Consider the following 27,687-nt stretch of genomic DNA (forward strand, 5'->3'; position numbering starts at 1 on the left):
TGTTGTGTTACTTTCCCAGCAGATATCTGGGTGGTTGAAATTCCTGATCAAGATGAGAGCCTGCAAGCATGACAATTCCTGCTTTTGAAGCAAGAAGGACTTTTCCACAGGCTTCTCCTGGTCAGGCAGCCTGTTGTAGACTCCGGCCACAAGATGTCCTTCATTGGTCTGGTCCCTAATTTTAAGCCACAAGCTCCTAACCTGATCATGGCTGTTTCTCAGAGGCAGCTCTTAACAATCTATAAACTTCTTAACAACACCCCCAGATTCTCACTAGTGGTCACTCCTAAAACTGGAGTACATACTTCTGAGGCACCTCTAAATATTTTAAATCTCATTTCTAACTGTGGATTATTTATACATACATACACTAAGAATTATATACTACTATTTTAACTCTAAAGAATTCTTCGGTGGCACAGTAAAAAAATCCACTCAATAGCAAACTACAAGGCTATACTCTCCTAGTAATAAGTCCGTAATTTAGGTTCCTCCAAATATTTGCACTACACATAGATCTCTTCTCAAATACAAATAATAATGAACATTCCTTCTCTTCCATCTTGAATAGCTCAGCTTCTTTTTGGTTTTGATTCACTTTTGATGAGGCTTTTCTAATCTGTACACATGCTAAAGATTCATTCCCTCCATCCATACAATCTTTATTTTGTGCCCCATTAACCTCTATCAACTTATATAGAGGTATTTTGTTAAATAATTCTAGGAAGGGTTTAATTTTTAATCCATACAACTATTTTCTGACAAACTATCTGTGCTTGCAGATAAGGTAAATGTAGCAAGACATGATATTTAGAAGAAAAAATGCTGAGATGTAGAGTGCAGTGAGAGATGTTTTATGTAAATGACATTTCTTCATATATCAACTCTTATCCAAAGACCTAAGAACACTTAAATTTTACAGTTTATATCACTGTATTCATAATTGAAATTCAGCTGCAGATGGAGAAGGAACAGTGAACAAACATCAAGATGACACAGAAGATAGGAAAGTAATAAGGCATCCTCATAACAGTGAAATATAGACATAGGAGCAATTTGTTAAGTGAAGTTTAGTCAAGATACAAGAATTATGATTCTGTGTCACTTAAATCTAGCTTTATTATGCTTCCATCTTATCCATTTGATAATATCTCTTAAGAGTTTCTGGAAGATGATGGTGTAAATCTATTTAGTGTAATACACTTTTTGTTCCTATCCACTATAATTAACAACAATTAATTACTGTAGATAAATTTCTGGTCCCATTACAGTCACTACGATGACATGAGTGGGCTGCAGTCCTACTTGCACTGCAATAATTTGTGAAGTTTTTGTAGGAATAATGGTTTCATTTCTAAATCTAGAAATCAGGAATTTTTCATATGTGTCAGAACTGCCTGTAATTGGAAGGCAGTCAGACACAATACTGTAGATCTTTTTTATTTTTGCCAAGGTACCTGAGCTAAATCCATTTAGACTCGTATTATGCAAAATTTTAAAAATAAGATGAAGAATGGAACTCTTATTCTGCTTGAATAGAATTCTCATTTTAGGAATAGCTATGATAACATCATAAAATTTCTTGTTGAGTCCCTCTGTGTAAAAACACAAAGCAGGTTTTATACAACTTTCCTTCCCTTTCCCCCCACTCTCCCCACCTCTTCAACTTAGGAAAGGGAAATTCTTGACAGAAAGCCCTCACTGACAATCACCATCTGTCTTTGTGTTCACTGGTAGGTGCTAATTGGCATGAGTGAAAGGAGGTGGTAATAAACACTTAGCCCAATATAGCCTGTTCTATTTGACTGAGAAAGAAAATTCTTTGAACTGTACTGGATCTTCAACAAAAAGAGCTTTTCAGAGCAACAAATACTTAGATTTTTAGCAACATTATGAAAAAGTACTTGTGCCTATAAGGATATGGAAAAACACACAGTTCTGATTACGTAATCATTTTTATAGAAAAGGAAAAAGAATTTTAGAACTGGTATGTTTTCAGACATCAACACAGATTTTGACACTTGTCACCCCAAAGAAACAGTTCTGGTGCTTGAAGCCTAGAAACACAATTGTTCTATATAAGAGCAGAGGATCTAGAATACTGTATTCCCTCAAACAATCCCTGGTTTCGCTGAAAGTATCTGCAATGTCATAAGCCTTAAGAATAAGGCTGAAATGTAAAAAAGGAAACTGAAAATCAACATGTCACCCTGTACTTATGTTTTTTTATACAAATGGCAGAACATAGCAGTCATACTCCAGCTTAATAGCACTTTCTTATTTCCCCAGATCTGCAGTTACTGCGCCTGGATTCAATGTACTTACTCAAGACAGGGAGCAAGTGGTAGTTGCAGCATCTAACACCAGTTTTGACTTCGATGTACTTCATTTTTCTCAAAAAAAAAAAGATTTTTCTCAAAAAAAAAAAATGAAGATATAAGATGGGTTGAATGAAAGCTTCTAGTTTTCAACTGCAATTTCCAAGTGGGCAAAACTTAAATATTATTATTTGCATTTCTGAAACTATTTCACTGGTCCTTTGTTCTAGATCTCATACAGACTTTTAAACACTGCTTTTTGCCAACATTGAAAGTTAATCTGAGCCATTTTAGGAATGAGTTATATAAAATACATTCTAAAATACTCCAGACAGGTCTCCTTATAAGAGTAATAGGTTGTGCCAAAAAATATCAAAATTTATAATAAATCATAGAATCATAATAGAATCATAGAATGGCTTGGGATGGAAGGGACCTCAAGGATCATCAAGCTCCAACCCCCCTGCCACAGGCAGGGCCACCAACCTCCACATCTAATACTAGGCCAGGCTGCCCAGAGCCCCATCCAACCTGGCCTTGAACACCTCCAGGGACGGGGCATCCACAGCCTCTCTGGGCAAAATTATTTATTTTGAACTTTTGAAACTGTTAGGTAATAGAACTATATTGCATTAATACATAGTAATACTAATTGCTAAAAATATTTTAGAACTTAGAAAAAGAAATACTGACTCAGAGTGTGCATTGTCTGTGATTTTTGAGCTATCCTTGCTGAACTTTGTCATTGTTCAACAGAGGCATTGAGATTTCAGTTTAGAAGTCTGTCTTTAACAAGCAAAGAAATAGGCAAGACAAAACTCATCTCTAGTTTCTGTTTGCACAGTGCTACTATTCCTCTACTAAATCATTTACAGGTCTCCTGCCTTATCTTTCTTCATGCAAGTTTTACCTATAAAAAATTAATAGAGGTAAATTCAAAACTTGTGACATTTTCTTTCTCTCAGTATTTTTGCAAATTTCAGTTATTACAGGCTCAGTATATGTAAATATATGTAGAGCATATAACATAAGAAGGAATACATTTGTGTTGGTAATACCGTTGTTACTGATATCAAGAAAATAGCCTATATATTTCATCTCATGTCATTACAGAGCTGATTCCAAACACTTAGAATTCTCAGCTACATCTTTATTCTAGAAACATTAGAGAAAGAAAATCAAGCTATGAATTTGTATATTTATGAAGTGACAATTGCTAATAAAGTCAGAATCTTATTAAGTTTCTTCAGTTGGAAGGTTTATAAAAGTTGCTTTATCCATATTGAATTGTAAAATGAAATAGATTTATGTGGGAGAGAACTTCATCTCAGTTTAATATCAGTACATGAAGAACCTTCGTTCATGTCTAATTGAGCTTTTGCAGCACAGTCACAATTCTCTACATGACAAGATAAAAAAGATGCTGTATCTCTAAAAGAGAAAATGCTTTATTCTGTTCTTCTTAATCCCTCACTCCTGCTTTGCTCTCTCATTCCTCTTCTACTCCCTTTAAAGCAACAAATACTGCATTTTAAATATTCCCACAACAGATAATCATATTTTCATAGTGATGTAGTTGCTTACCAATATTTGAGAAACCTAAAATTATGTCTGGATTTCTCTTTATAACAAAAATTAATGTTGTTGTGGTAATTCCTATTGAGTTCTTATAACAAATTAAAGACTCAGTTCTGGCAGTTGGGAAGAGCACTACAACATTGATTGTTTTGATAGATATCATTATGATAATTAAATAAAATTGAAACACTGCTATAGCTGAGCGTATGAACTTTTACATTTTAAGGTATGAAAATCAAACACTGTTATTCAGTCCACAATACCTTGTTGTCTTCTGGGGCATGAACAAAAAATGTGGATATCTAGCACTCAGCTTCCAGTAGCCTACTTTAGGTTGTTCTTGATACCAAAAATATTCAAGGACAATTTTTTAACAATATTAACTTATCAAGAACAGGCAGGGGAATTGGAGGAGCTTTATAGCATTTTCTTTCCTTCTTGCACCGATCAGTAGGAATATTTTACAGTAATGTGAATAATGAATGAACTTTCCAACAAAAATGCTTTCAGTCTAGGTATAAAAATTCCTGTTGGAGCTCCTCACCTGTTCTAAATCTCCTGCAGAAATGTAATCACATCTGAAGCTATCAAATGCAAATGATGGCTGTGTTTTCACTAATGCTTTGCAAGTCCACTTACCACAGTGTAGAAAAGTTAATGTTATGTGTTTTACCCAACAAGCCTTACATTTAATATCTGAAATTACTTACTGTGTCTTTCTGAAATAAAAGAAATAACACCTGTGATTTCTCCTCAAATCATGGTCTGTCTCATCTTCTTTGGATGAATGTATTGAATCAGTACAATGTTTGAGATTGATAGAGAAAGAAGTTTAATTAGATAGATTTTAAGGTAGGAACAATTGGGGATTAACACCGACAAGCAGAAGTCAATGCTCTAAAACAAGAAGGGGGTCCAGATTAAGTAGGAACAAAGGGCACATTACTGGTATGATGCAGCATTTCTTTCCCAGATCCAGGGCTTAATTTTTTGGTAACAGTTTTACAAAGTACAAATAAACAGGCTTTATTATATAATATTTATGGATCTTGACTAATTCCTTTCTTATTTTTTTCATTGAAAGATTATACTGCAACACAGCTAATATCCTCACATGCCAAGAACTTCAGCCAGTTGTTAACTAATTTTATCAGCCAAGAATAATTTTAATTAACCAAATCAGTAAACCACAGTCTTAATACTAAGGTCACACTCTTAGACCAAAGATTTATTTTCTTAAATACTGAGCAAAATTTTTTCAGTGGTTTACTAGCACAAGTAGCCTTGACCATGTAATCGTAGCTTTGACTTGGTTATCATACTGGTACACCACTCACTGTAAGTTGTTTGGCCCTCATTTTTGAGCTAGCATTAGCACATAAAGATTTCACTTAATTCTTTTAACAGAGACTTTAAACTGAACAAAACCAAGTCATATAAACAAAAGAGGAAAAGGCTACATGGCACTCTTTAGAATGTTGCTTTAATACTTTCCTACCAAAACCTTTTTTCATACTGAAAGCAATCTAACTGATGCTGAACAGGGACACAGGGAAGCCTTTCACAGAAAATGGTTATGCACTAGTTTGATTGGACTTACAGCAAATTGCAAGAGTCACAAAAGGTTTTTATTTCTAGATTTTGATAAAGCTTTTAGAGAAACTACTGAAGTGTACTACAGCAGCTTGAGAAAGGAAGTAAGAAAAATCTGAAATACCAGTGTACTTACAAGGGGAAAAAAATCTGGCTTTCAACTGCTACAACACTGGTAACTTTGTAATTGATATTCAGTATGCATAGTCCTAAAAATAAATCAATACACGTTTTGAATGCTGTCAGTTTGGTTATACACTGCTGTACATTTTTGTGCTTTTAGGTTCTGATACAGTGTGTTATGTTCAGAGTTTACAATTATAACATGATTCATAGCTTTAAAATCATTTGGATTAATGTCAGTTAGGATCTATACTCTACCAGAAAAAAAAAAGAGAGAAGAAAAGGAAGAAAGAAAGAAAAAACTTTTGTCTGGAGTAGAGATTTGCTTTGAGTATGAAATCATTTTTTTTCTCTGATTGCCATCTGACTTACAGTCTATTCTTACATGTTGCTGGTGGCAACCTTAAAGCCAAAGAATGGCTTTGTATTCCACAATCCCTTTGGAAGTTAAGCTCCTCAGAAGGATGACTGGCTGTTACATAAATCAGTTTTTACATAAATCAGTCTTATTAAAAGAGCCATTATAGCCGTACCCTGTACTGGGGTATGTTATCCATTAGGCAACAAACAGCTTTTCCCAGTCTCATATAAGGAAGTGCCAGCCTGTCCCCAGTGCCTCTACAATTGTTTCTATGGGATCTCACAGTTATAATGCATAATGCTTGCCAAGTGCACCTAAGTATCCTGAAAAGTAGCTATAACAATGAAAGAATGTTAGATAAGTCAAAGTCAGCTGTCATAGCAAACATTAGGAATGCTGTATTGAATAATGGTCACAGCAGAGTCTTAGCTGAAATCCTCTGTGGTAATTAAGGAAAAAAAATATAAAACAGAAGTAGACTTAAATATTGATTTGTATCTCATAGGCATCATCACAAAGATTCAACATTCTGGAAAATGCCAGAAGGCCTGAGATCAACATCTATTCATAAAGCTCTGCCTCCAGCTTGGTAAGTATTGACATCTTAGAAGAGAGCAAACATATGCTATGTCAGAGTGTGTTACAGTTCTCTGATGAGAATGTCATCCATAAACTCAAATGTCATTAACTCATACAGACTGACCTGCATAATTCAGAATCTATACAACTCAGATGTAATTCAATATAAATACAATTTTTCTATATGGAATATAATAACTCCATGTAAGTAAAGTTCAGCTTCCAAAATATATTCTAGTTTTATTTTGAGGATTTAGATATGGGGAGTGCAAAATGTCCTCTTAATTTGTAACATAATTGTGTTAAGTATAGGGACCTTAGTTATATTTAAGCATGTCTGTCAAATCTGCTGTCATGGATTATCGTTGTATTTTTCATGAGATTGAAGTATTCTTGATATTTTTGTTTTCATTATGCAAAAGCTTATTAATAACACTGGAAATCCTACTGATAAACAATCTTAACTTATGTGAATCTGTTGACTTGTTTTCACTCATTGCCTATGATGGTGTTACAGAAATACAAAATCTCTTACCTACACTCTAACTTTGGAAGTATCAGAGCAAATCTCTTAGCATTAACAGCACTTGACTCAGCTTCCACTGTACAAGTCGAAGAATTGAAGGAATCATACAGCCAATGGCACCCTTCAAGGATCTGTTTTCTAGCATAAGATACCATTTCAAGCTCTATTTAGACTTTCTGAAAAATGATAACGCCTTTAATTAGACTGAATTTTACCTGTGTCCAGGAATAGCCTAGGGGAAATAAATGAGACTCCTTGTGAACTACAGATCTAATTCAGGGGAGTGTGAGGTCAGAGTCTGATACTTACTTTGCCAGTTTTAGCAGGCAATATATTTTTGGACTGTTTTCAGGAAAGTTTAAAAATTTCTGTCATCTCCCAAAGACTGCACAGTCTTTTTTAAGACTATTCAACAGACATGAATTCTGCCTAGGAATGTAAAGTCATGGTCAAGTAAAATCACAATTATCAACAAAACAATTGCAAAGATTTTTCTTGTCAGCAATTAATTCAGTTTTCCTCTGCACTCTGAGATGTCTCCTTCCAGATCTTGACATCATAAGGAGATTTTAGTGCATTTAAGCTATCAGATGCACTGTAAGGCAAAAGCAATTTTAATCTTTTGGATATAAGTAACACAGAAAGGACCATTATTTCCTGGCTGATTTTCCCCATTAATATGAGAATATAGATTTCAAGTATTTTTTTATTCTGGCTGGTAACTCTTGTCTGATAAGGAGCCAAGAATTTAGTTCTGTGAAAAGTTACTCCATATTTCTCATTAATTTTCTTACACTTTTCTTGGAATTATCTGGTTTCCGTCACAGTAAACAAAAATCTTCTAGACCTGGTAAGTGTGATTCACTGTAATAAACATTTTTTAGGAAGTACATTTGTCACTGACAGAAAATAAAATTACTCATGATCTTATATGGTTATATTATTTCACATGTATTTATTCCCATGTAATTTGAGGAATCTACTCAATCATTTTATTGAAAATTATCTGTAACTCAGAAGGACCAGAATCTCATCACCGCGTTCTTCAAGGGGCAGCAGTGTGACTCTGTGTCTGTTCTGGTCTTTCTTTAAAATTTCTCTTCTTCTTTACCTAAAACAGAAGACTGGTCTGTCCTGAGTGTCCAAGGTACCCAGCCATACTTTGAACATATTTTATTTTATTAGAAATCATTTTTAAAGTGAGTATTTATTTTCTAAATGTCTAACAAGTGTTAGAGGTTGTGTATGGTATACAGGTCCTTACTACTTAAATTCATTATAATACTCACTACGTTAACTCTACACAAAATCTCAGCTCTTTTTTTTTTTTTTTTGAGCAATTTCCTATAATGTCTAGCTGCTAGACTGCAGCTTCTAAATCAAGAATTGCTTATTTACTAAGATGGGGAGGAAGACTTTGGCAAATCGAAACTCTACTGCCTCTAATTGCTCAGGAGGTATCAGCAGTAAACAGACATTCTTTTTCTTGCTTCACTCTTCTGCACATCTATCAACTCTGCAAAGTTTCTCAGAGAGGTGATTGAGAAGGCAAGGGTATCTGTTTTTCAAATGAAACATCCCTCTCTATTGGCAAGTACTTCATGAAACAACCCTTCTTCTATGTTGTTGATTAAATTGCTACCACAAGCAGATGGAGGGAAAGCAACAGGGCACTGCTGTTAGTGATTTACATTGTATAGAAATTGAAACATTCCAAGTGATTAAATGATGCTGATGGAGCAGAACTCAGAAACTTAAAATGTTTTGTTGAATAAACAGCACAGTGCCATCTATGTAAAAGTACAAGGATCAAATATTGAACATAACTCTAAAAACATTTTGTTTAATGTATTGCAGTAGTCTAAAACAATATTGGACTTGAGTTTCACATAAGCGTCAGGAGTTAGCACACATAGACCAAAAATCTGAAGTCTATCTGAGCTAGAATACTGAGAGATACAAATGAAATAAAGGATTACGTTTTTAGGGGCATGGTCAAAAATGCTGAGAAATCTTGACTGACCATGTGGAAATTCTTTTGCCTTTTTAGAACTTGTGTTTCCAACTTTCTACGTATGAAAATGAACAGAAATAAAAGAAACCTATATATTTTCTTACTGTAATCACAGCTTGTCCATAACCAAGAAAAATCTATTTTTTAACTTGATTCATCGGGTTTTGTTCCGACTTTTTCCTTCTTTGGTGATTTCATGCTTTCTGCCAGTGTAGAAGGATATCTACTTTGGCATAGTATAAGGAAAGATAATGTACAGGACTATTACTGAACAAAGTTTGTCACATGTCAGTCTGCACAGTACAGACAGTTAATGACAAAGAGACAGCAGCTTGGCCAAACAGGGATCCTGCTACTTGAAGTACCACAAGACACACTGATATCACACTACAATCGCCATACCAAAGGAACTCTCAAAATCACTTTAAAATTATTCAGGCCCCTGTAAACCCTACCTGACACCAGATCTAGTAGGCTGAACGACTTCCATGAGAGAAGAGCCCAGAACAAGACAATTTGAAGAATTGGTCCCTAAGTAATCAATTACTCTGTGTGCGGTAAAGATTTTCTCCTTCTCATGTTACTGTTTCCTGTAAAAGGAGTATTTAAGAACAATAAAAATTTATACATCTTTGGAGAATCACAAATAAAATGTTATTTCAGATACATGTTTTAATGCGATTTTAATGTGTCATCTTATTTTAAATGCAATTAGAACATCGGTTTGTCTATGTAACTATGAAAAGGAAAGTTTCATATTTGTGGAGAAAACATAAATGGTGAAAAGTGCTTTACTTTTTTTTTAATTATAATTAAGGTGTTTGAAACTTGTGAAATTTCACCGATGTACCCCCAGAATTTGATGAGATTATTATATACTGACTCTGTATTTTGTCTCCTCATTACTTGAGTGATTCCTAATTAACAGTAATGTCTAGCTTCAGTAAAATAATTGAATAGATAATTTATGAAATCAAAACCTTTGGAACAAAATAATTTCTTGTACAGTAACTTTAATTTCAGTCTTCAATATCAAATGCTGAAGACCAGCTTTGAATTAAATGGTTTTGTAGAAAAAATTATAAGTAGCAGTATGAGAGAATGATTAGGAAAAACTAAAACATATGGTGATATAATTTATTCCAAATATGAGTAACTCAGCTAAAAAGTGAGAGTTGACAATTTTGGAAAGTGAATTCTGCTACAAATCAAAAGCACTATCAAAAGTAAAACATATTAATTTGATTAATTGATTTAGCTGGTTTCATTTTTTCTCTGTAAGGAAATTTGTATTTCTATAGAAATTAGTAAAATAAAACCACCACTTCTGTTAAATTTAAAATTTGTTATTAATATAACTATTATTCTGTTGTATCTACTGTAGTTTAAGCCTTGTACCACCCCTGTACTAAAGACCAAATGTTGACAGAAAAATACATTTCAAGTCAAATTTATTACATAATGTATAAAGGACTGCAAGGGTAAAGGAATAAAGGCTGGTCTCAGAAATCCACCTTCTTTGCTAAATAACAGATTTCTGTAGAAAAAAGGAGTAAGACAATTTCAATAAAAAAGTAATTTCTATCAATTTATATTCCAGTGTTTGAGACTGGGGCCCATAGTGCAAGTCTAGACTCCAGTGTGCCATGAAAAATGTTGTGTCAAACAGCTGAATACAGAGAGAGAAGGAGGAAAGAAAGAGGAAAAAAAACCAAAATGACTCTTCAGAATTTACAGAAGAGGCCACTGGAAAAGAACTATAGCTCACTGACTTTTTGGACTAGACCACAAACAATCATTCTGGTCCAGTGGAAACTTCATTGGGCATGTACCATTGTAAAAGAAGACAATGCAAAAGAAAAAGACTTTCAGATCATAGAATCATAGAATTAGCTAGGTTGGAAAAGACTTACAAGATCATCTAGTCCAACCATCCACCTACCACCAATAACCCCACTAAACCACATCTCTCAACACTATTATCTAAATGCTCCTTGAGCACCTCCAGGGACGGTGACTCCACCACCTCCCTGGGCAGCCCCTTCCAGTGCCTGACCACTCTTTCAGATAGCCAAGCCGCTTTCCATCATCTATTGGCGTTCCTGGTCAACTTGTGGCCATTCCCCCTTGTCCTGTCACTAGTTATAGGAGAGAAGAGGCCGACCCCCAGCTCACTACAACCTCCCTTCAGGTAGTTACAGAGAGTGTGATAAGGTCTCCCCTGAGCCTCCTCTTCTCCAGACTGAACAATCCCAGCTTCCTCAGCTGCTCCTCATAAGGCCTGTGCTCCAGACCCCTCACCAGCTTCGTCGCCCTCCTCTGAACATGCTCCAGGGCCTCAATGTCTTTCTTGCAGTGAGGGGCCCAAAACTGGACACAGTACTCGAGGTGGGGCCTCACCAGCGCTGAGTACAGAGGCACAATGACTTCCCTACTCCTACTGGCAACACTGTTTCTGATACAAGCCAGGATGCCATTGGCCTTCTTGGCCACCTGGGCACACTGCTGGCTCATGCTCAGCTGAGCGTCGACCACCACCACCCCCAGGTCCATTTCCTCTACACAGTCTTCCAGCCACTCTGCCCCAAGCCTGTAGCGTTGCCTAGGGCTGTTGCGACCGAAGTGCAAGACTCGGCACTTGGTCTTGTTGAACCTCATCCCACTGGCTTCAGCCCAGAGATCCAGCCTGTCCAGATCACTCTGTAGGGCCTCTCTACCCCCAGGCAGATCGACACTTCCTGCCAGCTTGGTGTCGTCTGCAAACTTACTGAGGGTGCTCTCAATGCCCTCATCTAGGTCATCAATAAAGATATTGAAAAGGACAGGCCCCAGCACCGACCCCTGGGGAACACCACTCGTGACCGGTCGCCAGCTGGATTTCACTCCATTCACCACCACTCTCTGGGCTCGGCCCTCCAGCCAGCTCCTTACCCAGCAAAGAGTGTACCTGTCTGAGCCATGGGCTGCCAGCTTCTCCAGGAGAATACTGTGGGAGACAGTGTCAAAGGCTTTGCTAAAGTCTAGGTAGACCACATCAACAGCCTTTCCCTCATCCACCAGACGGGTCACTCGATCATAGAAGGAGATCAGGTTGGTCAAGCAGGACCTGCCCTTCACAAACCCATGCTGGCTGGGCCTGATCCCTCGGTTGTCCTGCAAATGCTGCGTGATCTCCCTCAAGACAATCTGCTCCATAACCTTCCCTGGCACCGAGGTCAGGCTGACAGGCCTGTAGTTCCCTGGATCCTCCTTACGACCCTTCTTGTAGATGGGAGTCACAGATCAACTGACAAATGAAGCTGTACAGAGATTTCTCCTGTAATATTTCCTTTCAAATGAAAACACACATTCCTTCTTATCAAGTTTTATTACATCTAACAAAAACAGCACATTATAATTTTGTTGTTCACTTATAGTTCTGCTATGATATTTATGCTTTAGTGCAGTGTGAGCACCATCTTTCCTTTGATGATTAATAACATCTGACTCCCTTACATGGCAAATGATGCTACTTAAACCCAAGCTGTCCCATTTCCAGTTTGCATAAGACTCCTAGGGAAAATTTTAAACATTTTAGTTTTGTGTTGCCTTTGTAGGGAAGGAATTAAGAGGAAGAATAAGACTTACAGTACAATGTGTAAAATATTTTGAAGTTAAACATCAATTATTTTAAGATGATTGTCTATCTAGGAGGTATTTGTATTTCAGACTTTATATTTGTAGACCCCATAGATATTCAAAGACATATCTTTTCTGTGTTCCTTTGACAGCACAAATATATATCTTTTTTTTTTCTTATTGGGAAAACTGAGTCTCAAAGAATTGAAGTGAAAATGAAGGGACCTGAACAAATGTTGTAAAAACAAATAGTTGACTCTGGATCTCCTGAGTGTTTTTTTTCTTTATTAATTTAATTGCAAAATTAGCCTTTTAGGAAAGAAATTATATGCATCTTTGATTTGACATCCCAGAACTTGCTCTTTTGCCTCTCAATAAAGCAATCATGTGGTTTAGAAAGCAGCAAAAAGCTGTATATTCACCTCAGCAGTTGTTGTGAAAACAAGGAAGTGGATAGTTTTTATTCAAGTAAATTTCATTCTTCTGGACATTGAAACTAGCTTATATAGACTACTGGTGAACTAAGAAAAAAGAGTTCATAATGCTGACTGTTGGCTGCAAACTGGAAGAAGTGGCATTGTGATTAGGAAACACAATTTTTGGTACCAAAGCTATATATATTGTCCGTATTTTAGGGAGAGCAATGGCATTCTCTGCAAACCAGAGTAACTCAGGTTTGTCTCACATAAGTTTATCACTTTAACTACGTATAGACTTTTAAACTATGCTATAAAGCCTAAATATCTAACTTCCTCTTCTGTTAACAAAGAGATGTACCTTCACTGTCTCCTAAGACAGGCTTTTGAGACTTAACACTAGCAGATAACTAATATTAAGCTGAACAGAACCTAACAGGAATAATGGAAGACAGGCTTAAGCCTCATGACCAAGACATCAGATAGATACATTCCAAGAAATCCAGAGAGGAGAGAAAGCCACAAGAGAAAGAAGTCACTGAGCCGAGAAAAGAGGTGAAAAATGAAAAGGACAAATGAAGAGATTTGAGACGTATCTTGCTTTGCATGAAAAGAAGTTCTTATTTTAAATAGAACTGCATCTCTAGAGAAACTGAAAAGCAGCTATAGTTATGGAATTATATTGTCACTCTCTGTATCTAAGTGTGTTCTTTTATTCCCTGTTTAATATATATATATATTATATTTGTTAAACAAGTTTTGCAAAACATTTTTTTGTTGGGCTAGAGAATTAGCTCATTGTGCACTACAAGTTCTTGTATAATTTCACCAAGTTTCTGGATGTACCCAGTGTTTTTATACCAGCCCCTGTAAAATCTAAAATCAGCTTATGTTGCTGCCGGTCATTTTTTGGCAAAATGAAACAGTGCACCAATAACTCAGTATCTCCACATCAAAGACTGAAAATCATAAGCCTAAGGCAGTTCTCCAAAACAGTGAATATCTTTATAAAAAAAAAAACCTTAATTAATAAATTAATTAATAATCTACACAAATAAACTTCAGATAAAGGGAAGGAAATGGAGGAGATCTAATGGATAATTATTTAATACAAAAAGTTAAGGAATTTTAATCCAAAATATCCAGTGACTGCTGAAGTCATTTTTTGACTATCTGGTGTTAATAAAAATATTATCATTAGTAGAAAGAACTCAGACCAAAATGTTATATGTTCCTTACAAGGTGAAAAGACGTAAGGAATATCAGACAGAAAATAAGTTGTATTTTGGGAGTATTTGATCAATGTAGCATCACAAATGCTTCTATGAACTTTCGCAGTAGTTAAGAGATCAAGAAAATTAAATTATCTTTTTGATACCGAGGGGTCAATTAAATGTGGATGTCTGTGGAAACTCCACAGGGATGAAGGGCAGCCTGAGCTGACAAGATCCAAATTGAAAACAGTTCTCAAAACTGCTGCTGATCAGTGTTTTTTATTCTTCAGAATATCTTTTATTATCTGTGATCCAAATAACACAGAGAAAAACTATAAATTTATGAAGAATATAGTTCCAGAATTAATATAGTTTACAGAATAAAAATTTGGATACACATTCACAGCTTGCAGAATATCAGCAGTTTAAAAATTTGTTCCAGGCCAACAACCGATCCAGTAGGCTAATTTATAATTTTATTGTCAGGTGTTCAGTGTAAAATATTTGGGGTGAGTCCTCTTTTTAGCTAAGTTTAATATTTACTTGTGATAATCTGTTGGCAGCATCAGCAGGAAAAAAAATATATATATTTGATTGTATAAAATTAAGTTGCTTCTTATGAATAGGACTGATAGATTGTTTTTCCTCTCATCAGTACTGAAGTAAACTTGAGCATACATGTACCTTTCAGTGTGATGTCACTTCTAGAGCTAAAGGAGGATCCTTAGACTCAACAGATGATGGACAGACTGCTTCATAAACTGGTAGTTTCTGCTTCAGATTTGACTGTGGAGGTAAAGTTGAAATGGTGTGTAAACATCAGCCAACATTTCCATAGGCATAGTCATTGGCACCTTCCTATTGTAATATGGCAATATGTTCTTTCTAGCTCCTTTAAAACGTCCTTCTGTAGTTTTGCTTTCACTTTTCTCACATCCTATCCTAAAAACACTATAATCTGAAATTATATTTCTCAATTTCACTATGCATCAGTCTTCAGCACTTTGCATTTGTACCCCTTTGACATAGAGTTTTTAGTAGCAAGGTTCACATGTTTCCTCTGTTGTATAAAAGAAAATGTAGATTAATTTCTGGTCTGTTCTATTTGTATTTCTTGTTTCTTGTAAACAGGACAGCACTTTTCATAAATATTAATTTCACACAAAAATCACTGAGAATGATGATGCTGGCGAATAATGGCCCTGTAAAATTCTGAAATTACTGAATATAGAAAATACAGCCAATTACTGTATTTCTGAGATCATTTTTTTTTAGGTTGAGGTTGTTGCTCATCTACAGAAATTATAAGAGAATAACTTTAGATCCTGAAAGCATGCTAAGCAAAATATTCAAAGAAGTCTTTATCCAAAGGCAAATTCCTGAGAATATCTGTGGAAAGAATTAATGTAATGATGCAAGTTTAGAACGAAGACTTTCCAAAAGTTAAGTGTCAGTGAAAGACATGTGTGAGTGTATGATTTTATTTTTAGGAGGATCGTTTAAAGATATTTTAAAAACAGGATATTAGCTGTGGAAAATTACTGGCCCTTGAACTGAAATAAATAAAAAACAAGCCTCAGTATAAAATAATTCCTCCCATCTTACAGCTATTCAAACAGTGAAGTCAATTGGTCATGTGTTGGGTGTTCAACCCACAATCTAATAAGCTCCCAGCTATGGCTGATTAAGATTTATGTATTTATAAATATATACTTTGAGTTGGCAGGCTTTCTTCATCAAGCACATCCCTTTTATAGAAGAAAATGGCAAATTTCCACAAAAATGACAAGTAATAGTAATCATTCTCAGACAGGTTTCCATTCTGCTGAGTGTTTCAGTCTGATGAACTGAACATGGGAACTGAGAGCAAGATCTACTGAGGTCCTGCGAACAGTGCTTTGGGAATAACTGTATTTCAGTACTTTAAAAGTTTCAGGCTGAATAAAATGTGAAATTATATTTTTGCCTAAAAAAATGTTTTTTATCTGTTCAGTGGAAAATTACATTCAGAATGAAGGTTCAAGCAGAACTATGTCACATAGCCTTATATCTTGAGGTGGACATGCAGAAATACAGGGCAACACTTCAACATTAGATATTGCCTCATTTGAAAAAAAAGGAACTTAGATCCTTGGGTTTATATTACATTGATTTATTTTAGAGTTGGCTCTCCCACATCTTTACATCCAATCACTGGTCTATTGGATCAACACAGTTACCTATGCACACTCTTTAACAGTTATAAGCCCAATCATTTATTTTCTACTTCTATGCAGCCATGAGGATGATTGGAGGATTGGAGCACCTCTCCTTTGAAGACAGGTTGACAGAGTAGAGAAATGGAGTTGTTCAGCTTAGAAAAGAAAAGGCTCTGGGAGATTACGGTAGAGTGTCCTTACAGTACGTAATGGGAGCCTACAAGAATGCTGGAGAGGGATTCCTCAAAAGAGCATATAGTGATAAGACAGGGGATAAAGGTTTTAAACTGAAAGAAAGTAGACTTAGATATTAGGGAGAATTTCTTCACTGTGAGGGTGGTGATAACACTGGAAGAGGTTGCCCAGAGAAGCTGTGGATATCCCATCACTGGAGGCATTCAACACCAGATTGGATGGGGCTTTGGGCAACCTGATTTAATAGGAAGCATCACTGACCACGATGGGAACTTTGGAACTAGATGATTCTTAACATTTCTTCAAATCCAAACCATGCTGTGATTGTATGATTCTATGATTCTATGAACTTGAACTGCCAGGAGACCAGTTAGTCATTTTCATCAGTTCACATACCATTAACAAGACCTGACATTTATGCTATATGAGTTCCAAGAGTTCTATTTTGGATTAGTTCTGGTCTGATTCCTTCGGCTGGTGCCCAATAACAGTAGGAGCATGTTGGGTCCAGTCTTGGAATGCATCTTCCAGGTTAGCTTCATTACAGAGGAATCCAGTTTGCATCCTCTCATTACTCGGCAATGCTGGCCGAAGTGTGGTGTGTGAATCAGAACATTCACTTCAACATTGCAGTTCTTCATTCTAATAGAAGTGCTCTTGTAGACAGCTGTAACATTTGACTATTATTCTGTTACTCCCCAGGCAAAGTGTTAGCACAATCAAAACAGTGTAAATTCTTCAAGTTGTACTGTTTGCTTCCTTTTCTTTCAAGTCATTTGTGACACTCTCTTTTCTTTGGATTAATAACAATTTTTTTAATGTAGGCTTCTGCTGTGTCTTCTTAAACTTGAGCATCCTTTGACTTTGAGAACAAAAATGACCTGCAGTGAATGTTGATTGTGGCAATGAGTACAAAATAAGAAGTGGATCAAATGAAGTCACAAACTTCAGGAAAGAAGAAAGCAGTAATTTCACATAGAAATAGGTGGTTTGCTTCCATTGACACATTTAGAGAAAGTATGGAAAAGTTCATTGAACAAGAAACATTCAGGAAACTTCAAAGAAGCTATACAGATTACAAAGATTTGTTCAGAGACTGACGAATATCCTGATCTGTGTGACAGCAATAGTTACTATCCTAGCCTCCTAAATAATTACTTAAAATGAAGTGAAACAACTGATAGGCACTAGTTAGAAACAGAATTATAAAAATTATCAGAAACTAAACAGAGATAGACAATTGTCTACAGGTGTGTCTTGCAAGAGGCAAAAGAGAGGTCCCTATGCCTACAGCTGAGTAGGAAGTCTTGGAGCCTCAGAGTTTCAATTTTATCTATCCATGTACAAGCTGGGGGAGGCAGGAACACTTTTTTCTCAGCATAGGTTTCTGGACTCTGTGCTGATGCTGACCTTAGAAAGAGAAGGAAGCTGATCCATCTTTGTTTCATTTAAAAGCAGCTCAATCTTCATGTCAGACCAAGATATGCAGAAAGATGTATAGAAAACGTGTCTGTAGCAAATACAGAGGGAAGAGCGCTTGCCCTGCAGTGGAAACACCGAGCTGTAGCCAGAGGCTGTTGCATCAGGGAAGGCAGAGGTATCTGCAAATACGGGGAGGAGGGAGTGGCTCTTATACCACTGAGGAAAAGTGAGAACAAAGAGGAAGGTCCTTGCCTTCATTCCTGACTCTCTAAAATCTCTTTGAGTACGTCTCAGTATCCTTTCACTGAGATATCACAGGACTCATTAATATCTCATTTGCTCCCTAACTCATTTTAGTGCTGTTCCAACCAGCTTTCTCCAGTCCAAGAGATGATCCAATCCAGGGAGTCCTCCTAAGTAGTTTGACCCAACTGTCCAATAGTGTCCCAGTAGGTTTTGCATCCTTAGAAAATCCCACAAGCCTCTCTCCGAATAGAGATCTCTATCTGGAATCTGTTTCACATAAGTAATTGTCTGTTTTGAGAGAATTACTGAAGAGGCAAAACAAATCTAAAGCTAAGGAATAGTTCTTTTCGAACATGTTCCCAGGAACATTTTTTTGTTTGTTTTGTATTTCCCAGATTTCTCTTGCTGAAAAATCAGAATTTTGAAACCTGGCCCAACAAATCACATGTATGTGTGCTTAGGAATGTGAACACCTGTGTTGAAATCACTGCTTGTAGTCTGAAGGGTAAGTCTGAAGGATCGCCTGGGATCATATTTTTTTTTGTATTTTCAGTTCTTGCAAATAGTGCTGCAACTAAATTGTTGTAACCTTAAAAAATCCTGTTTGAGGAATTTAACCCATAAAATAGGCTTTATTGAATGACTGTTTTTAACATATTCACATTTCTCAACAGTAATTTTATAATTTCAGAATATTTTTGATGCTCTTAGCTATCTTTATTAATAGAAGTTGAATCAAGTCATTTTACACAACCAGTAAATGAGGTCATCTAATTTCTTGCATTTTTGGTGATGCAATAATTTGGCTCTGAAACCTTAGGAAAATATAACTGAAGAAGTAGACAGACTGCAGAAGTGACACATGGGGACAAAAATAAGAGGGTTCTTCATTTTGCACCCCACTTTAGATTCCAGATGCTATAGCAATTACATAATATTTTAATTATTATTGTTAAAGCTATATCATAGTGTCTGCTAAAGCAATTACGCTGAGCATCAGATAGCACAGCAAAACCGGACCATATTATTTGCCATATTATAAATCAGGTCTTCCCTCCGTCATAATTTTTTATTTTGCCTACATTAACTTTTCTGTTTTAAGGAATACACATGTGCTTGGTGTTTGAGCAGGGAAGTTGTAGAAGACTAAACTACAGTCTATATTTACTTTTTCTTTTGGGTCATGCCTTCCTTTATTGTTGGAGGAAGATGGTCACTTGTATAAAGACAAATTATGACTCAGAGAATCCCTACAGAGGGATTAGCCAGAGAAGTGTGGTTTTCACTGTACCTTCATGAAGTCTCCATATAAATAGCCTTGTACTATTTGTTTAAGCAGCTCTCTAATCCTTGCCTTGCCCATTACATACAAAGTGGTTTTGTTAATTCAAAATAGACAAAGTTCTGACCCACAACATTTATAAGATCATAACATCTAGGGGTGGAAAACAAGTAATACATCATCCGGTACACCTCCCCTGAAGGACAGAGTAGTCTAGTTAAAAATGACCCAAATAACATGGTTTTAACCACATCCCGAGCCAGCTGTCTAGCTCATCCTACTGCCACGTTGTTTTTTTTTTTTTTTTGGATTTTTCCTCATATCCTCCTTCTTAGAGTTCCAGCCTCTCACTTTGAATTCAGCTTAGCTATGGTTGGGGGAGTGAACCTCCCTTGCCCAAAGGAGAGCCTTCCATATTCATACAACCATTTGCTTCCCGTTAATGTTCCTATCTCTACGCTTGCTTTTGAAATTGGAGAAATTAGTGTATATTACATTTCTGCATTATCCAGCCCTGTCTTGATTTTTAATTGTTAATATTTTTTTCACATTTGGCAATACTACTGTATTTTTTCTGCACAGTTGGAATACTGGATTTCTGACTAGTTATTCTAATAACTGTAACAGTTGATGTTATATAGTGGAATAATGTTGACTTACTATTAAGACAGAATATAGAGGAAAAGGGGCAATGGGCAGAAAATGGAACACAGGAAGTTCCATACTAACACAAGGAAGAAATTATTTACTGTCAGAGTGACAGAGCACTGGAACAGGCTGCCCAGAGAGGTTGTGGAGTCACATTCTACGGATATGTTCAAGATCCATCTGGACCCTGCAGTTCTGTGATTCTGTGGTCTTAATAGATGACAGTAAGACAATTTCATCCACACTTAAAAATGATATAAATGATCTTGGCAAACAGACAACAGATTTCCCTGAGATAAGGTAATCACATATCTAGCTGAAAAATAGACTGACACTCCTCTTTCATTTCCTCAAGATTGCAATTTAAGGATTAATTCAGTGTTGTTTGATACCTTTTCCAGAGACTTCTTAAAAGCTGAAGATGTTGGCTCTTCAATGAAGAAAATGTGTTAAAGCCTCTGGTTTTTTTATTATTTTTGTTTTGTTTTTAAGTGAATGTTGGTGTTTCAAATAAATGTCTGTCTAGACTGATGTCAAAAGTGAAATCCAATGATAACGACCTTCTTCATAATAATACAGCAGATGGCAAAAAAAAATGCTAATGGTGTAAGGCACACCCAAGCCACCACAAAAAGACAGATGTCTTTGTTTCAACTAGTGCACAGAAAAGGGCAGCAATTCAATCAGTCAAGAAGTTGTCTCACCTGGATTTATTCTTGGCTAAGAGGCAGCATGGGTGTATGTGTGTGGTAAAGCAGTTAAAAAGGTAGTAATGGGTGTTTTGTTTTATTTTGTGAAAGTTATGATCTTCTTAATGCTGTGATTTCAAAAGCCCTTAAAGGATTTACATTTTTCAATTCCTATTACCTATTCAGTCCCGTATCTGAAAAGTTCGGTACCTCTCATATCTCCAAAGCTGTCTATGGCTGCAGGGAGATCAGCCACTACGTACCAAGAATTGACATTAAAAAACAGAGATTTGTGTGCTTCAGTACTCAGCATCTCAGTACCTAAATGTTAGTCGAGTGATACTTGTGAAGAGATTCATAGAAGTATATATACCTCTAAATCTCTTTAAACCATGGAGAGACTTCATGCTTTAACTATGACACAGAAGCATCTCAACTAAGCTTCTTTCTGTGTTGCAGTCGAATATAGTCAGCTCTCATTCCAGTGTGTTCCCTATTAAATGTCTGAAACTGATTCTTTAGATTTCCTTTGTCTTTCGAAGGAAAGGATTTTGGACCATGATGCTGTCACAAGAAATCTAATTGATTCTTGAAAGTAGATTATATACTGCTGAGGCAAATCAGAGCATATACCGATTTTGCTCTCTGCTTTTGGGATCTGTCATCGTACATGTCTTCCAGTAATAGGTGTAAGTAAAAATATGAACTAAATGTAGTTCAGGACACATGTCCATCCTGATGATACCATCATCTTACTCAAGTAGATGTGTGGAAACTATTAGCAGGCAATAAAACTGGAATTCATTTTCAAATATTTTGCACCAAAATGCATTTGCATATCTAAAACCTGCAATTGATTTGTGGTCAAAATGCTTTATAATTTACACTTTCCATTTCACCTTTGAGAAATAATTGCATTAGAAGATGGCTGTAGGCTTCAGACAGAAAATGTGTAGGTTATATCTTCATGTGTTTGATTAAGAAAAGTAAACATTTTTTAAAGCTGTCTCTGCCAATGGCCCAACCACTTCATTCTTGTGTAGAAGATTAATACCTAAGAACCGAAGCAACTAAATGGCACCTTTAAGGCATATGATAGTGTTTTTATATAATTAGTGTGCATTTTTTTAAACATAATGAAGAATCAGCAATCAACCAATTGGAAGATCTTCTAAAGAGAGAATTACACAGTATTCACATTGTTCATTTGGTACTACAAAGAACATCATTCACTTTTTAAAAAAATTATTCCTCATTGTGAATTAATAGGAAATATCTGATACCCATAATTACTTAATACTAGACTTCTGAACGCTACATTTTTATCTTCATCTCTGTGATCTGTGGAAAATATGACATGCCGTATTTCATCATCAACAACCACCTATCTGCTTCATTTATATTTTTGCTTAGACAGACTTCTGCAATTATTTAGTAGGAAAAATATCATCAAAAATACACTCCTCTAGAGAAATCAGTAATTTGATTTTCATCCATAACTAACAATACAGATTGCTGTGACCCATGAGCTAATCATAAGTCAGGCACATGGAGTTGATTTCAGAAGTAAGATACACCGATACGTGATTTTTTAGTGCAACTCATAAAGATACCCTCAAGAGAACTGCAACTGAAGAAAGAAGCGTTTACTCCACCTGTTTTATATAGGTTAACCAAAGTATGTGATCTATGGCCCAAGTAGTATTGACATTCACCTGTAATTAGTCAGAGAAGTGACACTACTGCAAACAACAATGTTCCAAGGACAGTAAGTTTCAATATTTACCTGTCAAAACCCAGTCTGTCTGAAATAAAGAGGAAAGTAATTTAGTTAAGAATTATTTTTTCCTCCAGAGCACTAATTTACAGGATAATTTTATGGCTAGTTTGAAGTGCAAGTTCATGTTCAGTCAAACTCTTTTGCTTAATGAATATTGTCTAAATTTGGTCTTGGATCAAAGAGAGAATTTACTGTGCATGAAACAAGAGAAATAACATTTCCCTGTCCTAAAGATATTGTATATAAACACATCAGCTTTCACACAGGGCTGGGATCCAACTTCAGCAGACAAAAGCAAGTGTCAGAATCATTTATAGTCTGAAAATTCTATGTGATGTCTAAGTTTTGTTATAATTTCTTGTTCTTACCTTGTATCAAACAGGATCTGGCAGCATTCTTTTGCTATCAGTTAACATATCCTCCCTAGGGTCAGTGGGGTCATCCGAGTGGTTCTGCTCCTTTCTTGGAGAGATCTAAGAAGATACTATTGGGCGATTACTCACCTGTTGGATCTATTTTTCCATGTTCTTGTCGTGTCTTGTCAGAACTGTTGCTTAATGTGTCCACAGAATTTTTGTGGGTTCATCAGGAGTTAAGAGGCTGCAGCATCTGCACCACTGCAATGACAAGCATTTTTCTCTTTCTATTGCGCTGAAGCCAGAGCCAGTTACCAGCTTCTAACAGAGGCTGGAGCAGGCATGAATTCCCACCTCAAAGGCAGAAATAAGACAGAAACAATAATTACATTATATACAAGTCTTTCCTTCATCTCCCACATCTACTCTAAGTATTTCTGTCAAAGTATAATTTTTTTAATTCTTCATTCTTAATTCTTTAATTCTTCTAATTTTCAATTTCTCCATGACAGAATTTGAAAGGTAAAGTATCAATACTAACTGCAATGCTCACGGGATAAATAGTGACATTAAAAAGCTTAACAAATGAAGTACTGTAAGAGAAGGATTTCTTTAAGTGTCTTTTAAAGGTTTGTCTGTTAAATAAATGAAGATATGATTACCTATACAATACACTCATCACAGGTTACAGGACTAATGAAGATGCAGGCATCATTAACTTTCACTGAAGGCCACACAGCTCCTCCTGGGATTGCACACCTTCTTTTGATCTGCAAACACAGTCCAAAAAAGAGAGCTTTTCTGCCATGGTTCAGTGTACTGTCTTTAGAAGGAGGCAGTCTTGTAACTTTCAAACCTGGTTTTGAGTTATGGTTATGGCGATCCTCGGACCACCCTAGCTTTAACATTTCTAAACACTTCATTTTGCTTTATAGTTATAATGTTTAGAATTTGTTACTGGCGCTAGTAGCTAATAGCAGATCTACTTATTTATATCATGCTCCTGCATTTACATTTCACTCTATCAGTGAAACGAGTTCACACAGTATGTCAGAAGCATTTTATGTTAGTGTTTAGATTTACAGGCTCACTGGCTTCATTAGAATTGCTCTGCACCTACAGTGGTTGCAGCAAATCAAACCGTGACTCACAGGCTTTACATAGCAATTCACAATTAATTTGGAGTTCTTTTACTAGATTTTTTTTGCTGCACATACAGAATACAAGTGTACACACCATCTTTATTTTTTCCTTTTCTATTAAGAAAACCTCTAGCTTTTTTTTAGCTGAGAGCAATTATATAAACTCTATCCCAGCAATCAAATACCAGGTTTGCATCTCAATTTTCAAATACCTGAAGATTTCTAGGCATGAATTTCTATTTACCTGTCAGCATGCACTTAAACAAAGGTTTTGCTACTGAAACAAATTCAGGTTTAATAGAGATCTGTTCTATTTGCCTTATTAATGGAAAATAGACAGTAAACCCACCATGTTTACTCTTCAAAGACCCAGCAAGGTACTACATGTGGGCTATGCAGCCCTGGGCATCTGTGTTTGTACTCATCTGAGACAGAATCCTAATATTTGAACATCTTAGTTGCCATCCTTGTACCTACTGTTTAAAATCCTTCAGGAACAAGTCTCTCAAAACACCCCTTGAGGCAAGACTGCATGTCTGTTTAATTGAAAAGTCGCTGAGGCAAAGAGTTTGTCTGCCTTGCCTGAGGCCACACATTTCTGCCTTGAAATTGTGTGTACCTTTCCACTACTCACTTTTCATCAAAATTTTCTTTGTAAGGTAGTGTAAGGCTTATATATCTTATACAGCAATTTGAGAAAAATGAAGCACGGATTTAGCTGGTAAGAACATTGATTTTTTTTTCTAGGAAAGAAGTGATTCTCAAGCTTACACCAATATGTGGATTTTCCCTTTCCCTTCCATCTTGTTGGGCCTTTTTCCAGTGCAGTCGACTTTCTTCGTGTTCAGCAGCCGTTCCCTGCATGTGCATGCCAGCACCTCTTGCTGCCAGCTAAAGCCTCCCCATCCAGCAGCAGCTCCAGCTCCTGCAGCCTTGCTCCACAACCTTCCCTCAGTGGGCACGGGAAGGAGCCTGAGGCATCCACGCGGCCCACCCTGCTCAAGAATCAGATTTCAGACAGAAACACTTTGTCCTTGGGCACAAATATGAAAATCAGCTTGCCTGGATATTTCTGACGCTACTAAAGCCCCAGCTCTGGGTCACATTGTGTTTGTAGGGAGCCAAGAATTGTGTAATGGCTCGGGATGCATGGGTTTTTGAATTGCAAATGAGTGCATATAAGCTTCCATCAGCAGAGAACTGCCCTTATTTTTACATAGGGCTTTTCTGAGTAGACATGCTACACCTTTTCTCTTACCTAAGTACAAAAGAAGGCCCATGGTTTCCAGCAGCTCCCTTCTCTCTCACCCCCCGGGAAAATGAAACTAGAATTTAAGGAATTTAAAGCCGGGGAAATCGTCTTGAACTTGTTGCACTATTGTTGTAGTATCACCTCAGGATACCTGAAGTCTTAACTGATTAGGTTCAGCATCTATAGCATTAGCGGCATCCTCAGAATATCAGTGACTAACCTCCTACCATAGTTTCGATAACAGTTCTAGAGAAGGGCAGAATTTGAGGGTTTGCACCAATGTTTGGTTTACTCACCAAATATGGTTTCAGCATTTATACTTCAGCTTGCATTTGGATTTTTGTAGCCTTTTTGAAAATGCACAGATTAAATTAGAAAGAATACTGAGTTTTCTATATCAAGATTCTTCAATGCAAAAAGGACATTTGGGTTACTTCAGAAACTGAAGTGTTTACATTTTTAAGACTTGCATTTAAGGAAGAATGAGTCTTCTAGAATTCTACTAATTCTATCTTTATTTGGGAACTAAATGTGAATATTTCAATAAGAGCTCAAAGAATTGCATCCAAAGACAAATGTAAATTTTCAGGGAGGCCTCAACAGGCACCAGATCGTGCTCTTTGCAACAGCTTCAAGTGATCAAATGCAGCACATTGGTATGCCTCAGCACGACAGAAAGGTGCCAATAATAAAAACCCCATCAGATAGATGATAAACTCATCTGTGGTGAGGTCAGTTCTTGGAGGCAGAGCCAGTATTGTCTTCGCAGACAATGTCTTCAGCACACATGCTGAGTGACTGCCAGACAGCTGGCCCCACAGCTGTACATCAGTATACAATTCAGTGCAACCTGCAGTGTGTGTGCATGAAATAGAGCAAAGAGCTGTGTGATTTCGCTCTTGCTCAGCTCTTGCTCCTGTGGTTTAACTGCTGATGGCACAGTTTCCAGCTGATTTAAAGCTAGCCCAGGTACATGCACGTGACCTGCTGCTAGAGAACTAACAGGTAGACATGACCTCCTCACTTCTGATTATACAGCCTCCAGGAGTCCTTTGGCACTCTCACTCATTTACTTTTGTCTTTTCCCCAAAGTTGCTTCCTTTTTTTTCCATCATAGTAGTTCATATTTTTCATTCTTGAACAGATCTGTCTTCTCCCATCTATTTATCCTGACATTAAAATTATTAGCATTTCACTATTTTATTGTGCAAGGTTCTTTCCAGTTTGCAGGCATACAGAAATTTCTCATTAAATCTTCCTCTCCAAATATCATTATATTTTGTGGGCTACCAAATTTGTTTGAGTGCATTATTTCCAGATACGTTTTAGTTTTTCATTATTCATTTTTACAAAGACCTGACATGACATTAATGACTTCATTAAAAAAACAACCACAATTGTTAATAACTAAAGTACACCTCACAAAATGCTGAAAGATTCTATGCATGAGATCTGAGCTACAGAGCATTTTAATCCTACATTTACATACTTCAGACATAGACTTATAGATTTTTTTTTTAATAAAAAATTACTTTTTGCCATAGGTATAATTTTAGTGATATTTAATTAGAAATGATAGAAAAAAGAGATGGAGTTATCTAGTGTTTGTTAGCTGCAATGTAAGAAGCAGCTGCCTGACACTTGTAAATCTGATGCTGCTTATCATGCTCTCCAAAAGGTGTTTATAGAAACACATTTGGAAAAAAAAAACAATAAAAAAGCAACAACAATACCAAAAGACACCAAAACAACAAAAAACAACAACTCAAAAATAAACCTTTTACTGAAAGTAAAAAAGGACTGCTGATCCACTTAGCAGCATGCTGTTTAATGACTCTAAGTGATAATGCACTTACGCTGTTAATTCAAGGGTTAATCCTCCTCTAACGCTGAGCTGGGAACAAAACCTGAAATGACTTTTCGGAAGGGAGGGGCAGGAAGAATTCAGACCCTTCTCCTGACGCTTTACAACGTGAAACCACGAAGCAATTGAGGAATCAGCGCACGGCACGTGGATTAAAACGCTTCCTAGAAGCAGCTCGTACTGTGCATCGCCTCAACCCTCGCTGAACTTTCTCAGTAAATACAGCAGCCTGACAGCCCGGCTTCCCCGCTGGGTGGATCCTGCAACTCCAGG

At 36.5% G+C, this 27,687-nt stretch overlaps 1 long non-coding RNA gene across 1 annotated transcript; it reads right to left on the reverse strand.

Moving 5' to 3' along the window:
* LOC110392487 lies at window positions 23,179–27,680 on the reverse strand. Its single transcript, XR_002434422.1, has 3 exons — window positions 27,407–27,680; window positions 23,819–23,926; window positions 23,179–23,510 (listed from the first exon to the last, which is right to left on the reverse strand). It is a non-coding gene; the product is annotated as an uncharacterized LOC110392487 (long non-coding RNA).

Source organism: Numida meleagris, chromosome 1, assembly GCF_002078875.1.
Source record: "Numida meleagris isolate 19003 breed g44 Domestic line chromosome 1, NumMel1.0, whole genome shotgun sequence".
Classification (NCBI taxonomy): Eukaryota; Metazoa; Chordata; class Aves; order Galliformes; family Numididae; genus Numida; species Numida meleagris.